We start from the raw sequence: 8,028 nt of genomic DNA on the forward strand, positions 1-8,028 counted from the left end.
AAATACTGCCAAGCGTCACAGATGTACGTCAAGTATAACATCACCCTTCAGTTGCAAAAGACTATTGAAGGTAATGGCAATCAAAATTAATCTTGCAATCAAGCACGGACACTTTGGGGTTCTTCACCACATTAGTATGCATACAGGGCAGTCGCGTTTAATCAAAACCCTGAAGAGCAACAAAAGATTTAGTTTTTAGAGGAAATCACGTGTTTTTAAAAATTCACCCTGACCATTTATCGTCATCATTCACTTTTGTTTGGCACAATGACCACTCAAAATCACAGTAATAGGTCAAATTAGCCCCACTGGTTTGAATTAAGAAGTCCCATTCTGCCTAGGGGGTGCCTCTTTTATATATTTAAAGGGGACATATTATGAAAATTCACCTTTTGTAGTGCTTCTACACATTAGTTTGGGTATCTGGCATGTCTACCGTCCCAAAAACTCTGGAAAAAAATCACTCCCGCGATTTGTTGTGGTTCCTCTATTTCAGAAACGATGTGCTAAAGTGCGTCCAATGGAATTTCCCCCGAAATAGACGTCATAGTCGAAAAATGCCCATTTAGTACATTCCCCATACCTCTATGCACTCCCCCACTACCACTCGACCCACCCCTAGATGGACCCTCCCACTTTATAGAAGATCGGTCCACCGGTGTCCGCCATTTCATTCTTGCAAGCCTTGGAAACACTTGGATTAGCAAACTAGCAGCATGCATCGGTGGTCGGCTGCAAACATGTCTTCATGTGACTCCAGCTTCAGAAGACACAAGATTGAGAAGGATTGAGTTCATATATGATGGCAACGTTCCTGCCACCACTTTGAATCGGACTGTTTTATCAACCTGGGCCAATATAACGCTGGTCGGTGCCATTTTTCCATGGCAATACTAAGGACGAGGGAAATGTAAGTATTTTTTTTTTTTAAATTCTGGTATTTGCTTCTTTTAGACATTTTGTGTGGAGGCTAGTGCCGTTAGCATGTTGTGCCGTGTGTGTGAGGCTAGTATGTAGTGGTGGGGGATAGGGAGAGACTTTACAGGAGTTGTCATTAATCGAGGACGGCTGGCGAGTCCACGGTGAACGGTGATCACATGGCAGGTTCGTGAGTGTTGTGGTCTCCACGCTCTCACTCCCCCTCCGCTCGAGGGGCCGTAGCACCTACTACGAGCCCCTTAGCAGCTACTACGAACCCCGGTAGCAGCTGCTAAGAGCTCCGGTTGTAGCTGCTGGAGCTTGAAGTTAGCTACGGATGTTTGTAGCAGCTGCTAAGAGCTCCGGTTGTAGCTGCTGGAGCTTGAAGTTAGCTACGGATGCTTGTAGCAGCTGCTAAGAGCTCCGGTTGTAGCTGCTGGAGCTTGAAGTTAGCTACAGATGCTTGTAGCAGCTGCTAAGAGCTCCAGTTGTAGCTGCTGGAGCTTGAAGTTAGCTACGGATGCTTGTAGCTAGCTACGGATGCTTGTAGCAGCTGCTAAGAGCTCAGGTTGTAGCTGCTGGAGCTTGAAGTTAGCTACGGAAGTTTGTAGTAGCTGCTACGAGTGTCGGCCGTAGCGAACTTCCAGCCCAGTGCTGCTGTGGGAAAAAAAATCAGTGGCACAGTACTAATGGGAGGACACGCGAGCGGGGGGGGGGAAGAGCGTGGAGAGCACAACACTCACAAACCTAACTTCCAGCTACAGCTGCTGCTGTATGTTGTTGTCATAATGTGCAGGACTAGAACGATTATTCATTACCAGCCCTAGTTTGGGGAAATGTGCCCTTGTATCCTTGTATGCATGACAGTAGTACAAACATGAATAACATTGCTGCTTTTGGTGGTCAGGCAAGCACATCTGTTCACGGTGCTAGGCTACATCACGTAGCATGCCAGACGGACCCACCAAAGATGCGCACACATGGAACGCAGCCTTCTATGAAAACACTGCGACCTCACTACAAAAGTACAGGTTGGTTTACCCTCAGTTACTTCGTCATGTCATTGATTGTGTCTCCGTGTTAAAGTTGTAACAGCATCTCATTTGTTGTGACTCCATGGATATTGTGTCTGTTTTATCATAGGCACACAGAAAACTGTGCTGCACTGATGTCGGTGTTGGGACCTCAGCTGTAAGAGACCTCGCTTGGAGGAGGGAGAGGACAAGATGTGACGTGAGTGACTCAATATTTAATCTAAACATTTCAATAATCAAAGATTACCATCCTACATTTTTTTAGCTGTTGCAGCCTTTTGGTGAAATCTTTGTCGTTCTAATAGAATGGAATCTTCCAACCCTGTTCATAAGACACCCACATATATTGTCTTTGAAAACTGCCTCCTGGAGTTGTTTGAGGTGTGTCCTGTGTGTCGGCTTGGGACAGATGTAATATATAAGAAGGGCGAGTGCACAGCAAAGCCGGTGAAAGCAGATGTAATCTTCCATGATTCTCACAGGCTCTATTTAAAAGCCAAACAATGTACAAACAGTATGTGAAAGATAAATAACATATCAATTAACTGCTGTCTTTAAATGGTCTTCACCATTTAAAGACCATTTATTTATCGTCTTCACGATAAATAGAATAATATAATTATAAAAAGAAAATAATAACTACAAAAAAGTGTAAAATGTCCAACTTTTTCCCCAATTTGTATTACAGATTACATGGATAACCTGTTGGACCTCATCTTTCACGAGGTTTTTCAGGACCCGGCCCCATATGTGAATGAGGTGCTGAAGATCTCAAAACCTGAGGATCTCTCTGCCTAGTATGAGAAACCTGACAAGCAGGAAGTTATAGCCAGCTATGTGTCGAGTTTCAATCAAGGGCAGGTCTGAACCCTGTATAACTTCCCTGAGCATCAGGGAACACTCTGCGTATCTGTTGCACCGAGCAGGAGGGCAGGACCACCCTGATTCTCCGGCCCAGAGGGCCTCAACACCAGCTCACAAAGCTTCTGTACGCCAAATACCTGTAACGGCTGAGCAAAGTTCACATTGTATTTAGAGAATGAAAGGTGACACACAAATATAAAGTGTTCCTTTGTTTACAGTATAGCTACTGATGGCACAAATTGTATTTTTGTAATGAATGTATTTATTATACTTGGTATTTTTTGTATTTATTACCTCTAACATACATTTAATAACTATGATTAAAAAGCTCTGTGGCAATCTTTCTAGCAATCTTTCTGACAATAAAAGTTTATAGAAACAGTTGTGTGCTTTTAATGTTTGATATGTAACATGTCAACAATTGACACGTGTAAGATGAGCAGTTAGCAAAGTAATACAGCGGGAAGAGTAATTTATGTATTTTATTCCTCAGTCATAATTTTATTGCAGAAATGACTGATATCTCATGCATAAAAAAAACTTACTGCTCTATTCCTTTTAGACATAGATAGATGTTGAATGCATTCTGTAGTGAGAACACATTCAAACACATGTCCTACACCTCCATGAGAGGGGGGAGGGGTGAAAGGGGGTGGGGTAAGATGGGGGCGGGGTGAGAGGGGGGCGGGGCCCTCAAAACAGCTTGATCTGAGGAGGTCTGTTATAGACAGAGTAAAAAGGTGCTGTTTTAAATGATCCTTGGGGTATTTTTACCAACATTTTTTACAGACATTTCATTAAGACCCCAAGGAACCATATCAACTGTGGTGAAATGGGCATAATATGTCCCCTTTAAAGCATTACCTTGGGGTGAGCTGTGATCTTGTTTAAATATTATAGAACCCTGTGATAATGTTTGTGTTTATGTTTGCACAGAGAGATAGATAATGTTTATCCACATTCCCATTTACTGTAGCCAATTGCCTGCTAATGCTGGTATCGGACGCTAAGAGAGGGTATTCATTTCAAAATTGGCAGCGACACTAAGCACACTTAACCACGAGTGCTTCTGGTTGAACGTACAGCTGCTAAAAAGTAACACATCCTTACTCTGTTGATGTCTCTGCTTTCAATTAGTTCTTCACTGTCATTCCATTCAGGGGGAATCATTTTACCTGCTTTGTGTGAATGGTTCTTCAACAATAGAGAGCTTGTGCGTCAGGTTTCCGTTGTATTGTACAGTAGGTTTATAACTACAGTCCCTGACACCGCATCTCCTAAAGACACAAAGCAAAACTTTCTGTTGCATACTCCTCTTCAGAAGGAGGACAAAAGTTCATCCCCCAAACTACTAACCCCCACGCGCACACAAGCATACAAAAACACACAGACAGACACACACCCACACACACATACACACACACACACAGATACACAAACACACCCATGCACCTACACAAACAATTTCACTATCAGCAATTACTAGCAACTAATAAAAAAGGATCCAAGTTGGATGCCAGTGAACTAAAGGTCAGCGAGATAACATCGGCAAACTCTTATTTATTTTCCCTTCATAAATCATACTTCATTGAACTTCATAACTTCACTTCATGAGCTTCACTCCATAATTTTTCCCCTGGTAATACTCGCCCTCCCTTCAGTGGATTTATGCCAACCCCCAAGGGGGCTTGCCCTCAGGCCCGAGGCTTCATCCACTTGATGTTTCTGTAAAATGCATCTCTTCGGTATGTTTACACCTGGCATCCGCTCCACACATTCTGAGCTCCTTAAACCTGAGGCTTTTGAAAATGACGTTGGTCCTGCTTTAGTTAGAAAACCCAGGGGTCGGTGGGCAGAAAATTAAACTTTTGGAAGCAGCGATGTAGAAGCCCACCTTTGCTTCCTGATTGGGTCTTTTCAGTCACGACTCGACTGCCGGTGGTGAACCCAGCATGGATTTCAAATTACAAACGTGTCTAAGTTTCAGCTCCACTTTGTCAAAGTTCATCAGGTCAGGCGGTAATGATCAGCAAAACCAATCTATTTCTAAGTAGAAGATGGCCATGGACAACAAGGCCCTTGTGCTGAAACTCAGAAGTCCCACTGCACTGGCTGGCAGTCGGAAGTTCAAACATCAGCAATGAAATACTCACACACAACAAGTTTGTCACTAACAGTCTCAGGTGCTAAGTTCAGCCCTGAAGAAAAACACATATACATCAAGCAGGAGAAACTGATGAATAGACAAGGGAATCAGCCACAAATCTCCTCCACTCAAGCTGCACCGAACAGAGCTTGATGCCTGAACACTTCTTATGCAATGCACACAAACAGCTGTAGGAGGATCCCATTTTGATATGCCATCTTCACAGGACAAATTATGCAGCCTCTCTGTCTCTGTCCCTGTCATCCTTGCGGGCAGATGGGATTGAGTGCATTGTGCTTATGTATTAGAGCCAAATGCTCTAAGGTAAGAAAGATGGATTCAGATTGAGGTACTAGGGAGACCCACTCTTTCAGATATTCAGCTCAGGTTCACTGAAAGGTATACAAATCACTCACACGCTTTGTTGAGGTCAAACAAACTAGCTGCACCATCTTAATTGCCGGTGACTTGAGAAATGTGCCAAATATGCTCAAAGGGCTCGTTTGAAAGGACCTCAATAACCACAGCCAATTCCCACCGAGGGACAGAGGAACTGATCAGTGGACAATTCCGTTACACCCAGTCTGAAATGCTTGAAGACAGACTGCGCTTCTTCCAAAACTCCTCATGCCAACAGAGGCTCACTGAAGCATTCATTTTCACTCAAAGAATTGAATTTGAACGTAGCAGTCCATATCCCAGCAGAGCCTACATAAGTTGCATGAATTCTTTTTTTTCTACAAGACAACATAGAATCAGTTTAACAACACACTGGGGGCTGGCATCATTTACTGCTTACTACTTAAACTGGTTTTAACTTTTTTGTCAACTTTATGAAATATTAAAAATCGTAGCTGTAAACAAATTATTTATTTATCAATGCAGATAATGGTGACCCAAGTTAGGTGAGCATTGGTAATGATATCCAAATGAGGCCTGCTCATTTGTCCATCCACCTTTCCCGTCTAATTCCACTAATCTCATCAAGAGCTTCTACTTAGCGACCCCTCTAAATGAATTGTGGCCTTTGACTTGCCATACTTAATAAAGTATGGCAAGTCAGTATAACTAATCTTTTCCTGAGTATAAGGGAGCAGGGACATCGACGAGGTCATCAGGTGTAATTGTGTGTTGTTCAAGGTGTCATAAGATCACAACACATGTTCGGCACTCGTTCTACAGCACAGGAACTACGGTCTCTGTTTTAAACTCTCACACCAAGTTCACTTAACAGGAACAAAACTGATTTACCAACCAAACCCCTTCAGCCTATCCCTACTGGGCAGACCTCAAGTTTCCAGCATCACTCCTCTGCCTCTGGAGCCACCTCTGTAGGTTTTTCCTCTCATAGGCTGTCAACACCGCAAATTACTCAACCCACTGTGGCTCTGACCACAGCAGAAGATTTGGTCTTAGATTAGTCATAGCTACCACCCGAGGAGCTAGGAGCTGTTTCCTCAAATCTACTCTAATTTACAAGTATCTCCCTGCCTTTGGCTGACAGGTATGAAACCTTTTCAAAGCCACTTGCCTCCTGATTTGTTCACTCTCACAAACAAACCAAACCCACCTTGTTTCCTTTTTTACAACTGCTAGACAATTCAGCTCTTGGGTACGTGACTGTATACCTCTGCATTATCCGACCTTCCTACACATCAGCACAAAAAACAAAACATCTATACAATCTACAATCTATACTTTTTATGCAAGTGTCTCTTGCATAAAAAGAACAATAATTGCTTAGTTGCACCATGCAGCACATACAGACAACTATGCACCCAAAATAGAACCTTAAAGTATCTTATCGTTGACATGTCTCTGGGCAGAATCATAAAAACTTTGACAGTTCGCCCCCTCTAGGATCCTTCAAATTCCCCTCATGCACCGAAAAGTTGGCTTTATTGAATTGAATTATTGAAGGTGTAGGATCTCTGCCTTCAGTGTGAGATCCCATCACCCTCTCCACGGGCACACTGACCAAGGTGGAGGTTGCTAACTGGACAAATCTATATCCCTGTTTTGATAATATATCAGTTAATGAAAAAACCCACTGCAAATCAGAGAGTGCAGATTAAATTCACATCACTGCTGCCGCCTTCAGATGAGTGTGGGCAGTTCCTCTGCTTCAAAGTCGGGGTTGCATACAGACCGCTAACAGCTGGGGATGAGATATAATGTGTATATCCTCTGAGTGTGTGTATCTAGATGGGTCTGTTGACAATTGCTGGGGATAGTATGGGAAAAGTCTAAAACGATTAAATGTATAAGGTTGATTTTTTTGTTTTGTTGTGTACTTAAGACATTTGGCTTTTATATAAGATGAAGATCAAACAAAATTTGAACTTTTATTTCCTGGTATAGAAATCTACATATGTTAAACAATGTATAAGATGAAACCTTTTCTATCCATGTCATTTTTAGGTGATAACAAGTAACTCTCTTGCATTCTTCATTCGTAATGCTCCTTGTGCATTTTAACACATTTCAGTTCTGGTTTGTTCAGAGAGGTTTGGCTCTTCAGTCTCCTCGTCAAGAGGTAAAAACCTGCTCTATTTCGTTAAGGTTCTGTGATTGACTTTGACAGTGTAAAGCTTTTTCACTTCCCCCCTAATGAAGCCCTTTGTTGTGTTGGCAACGTGTTTTGGGTCATTGTCTTGCTGCATGATGAATTCACTCGTCTTTTTCTCTGTAAATTGGCAGAGAAAAAGGTTCGTGGAAACTGCTGTGAGCTTCCAGAAGCAGTCAAGAAAACCAAAGCCATGACAACACCTCCGTAATGCTTCACGGGTAAACCTTATATTTGGATCAAGAGAAGATGTTCTCTTTCTCCACACTTTGCCTTTTTCATCATTCATGATAGGGTTCATTTCGCTCTCATCCTTTTAGAAAAGTACTTTACATCTTTCGTAGGTAAAATTCTAATCTGGCCTTTTGATTGTGCTGCCGATGAGTGATTTGTGTCTCATGGTATGATCTACACTTTCTTGGGTTGAATGTTCAGCTCTGCCCTTTGAATGCTGTTGCTGAGGACACTGGCTGTTATTCTGAAGTTTTTCATGGGGGCTT

General features: G+C 42.5%; 1 long non-coding RNA gene across 1 annotated transcript; it reads left to right on the plus strand.

Annotated features, from left to right (window-relative positions):
• The first annotated feature begins 1,829 nt into the window (after positions 1–1,829).
• On the plus strand, positions 1,830–2,987 carry LOC133959311 (uncharacterized). Its single transcript, XR_009921782.1, has 3 exons — positions 1,830–1,949; positions 2,062–2,151; positions 2,641–2,987. It is a non-coding gene; the product is annotated as an uncharacterized LOC133959311 (long non-coding RNA).
• Positions 2,988–8,028: the final 5,041 nt, after the last annotated feature.

Source organism: Platichthys flesus, chromosome 8, assembly GCF_949316205.1.
Source record: "Platichthys flesus chromosome 8, fPlaFle2.1, whole genome shotgun sequence".
In the NCBI taxonomy this organism is placed as follows: Eukaryota; Metazoa; Chordata; class Actinopteri; order Pleuronectiformes; family Pleuronectidae; genus Platichthys; species Platichthys flesus.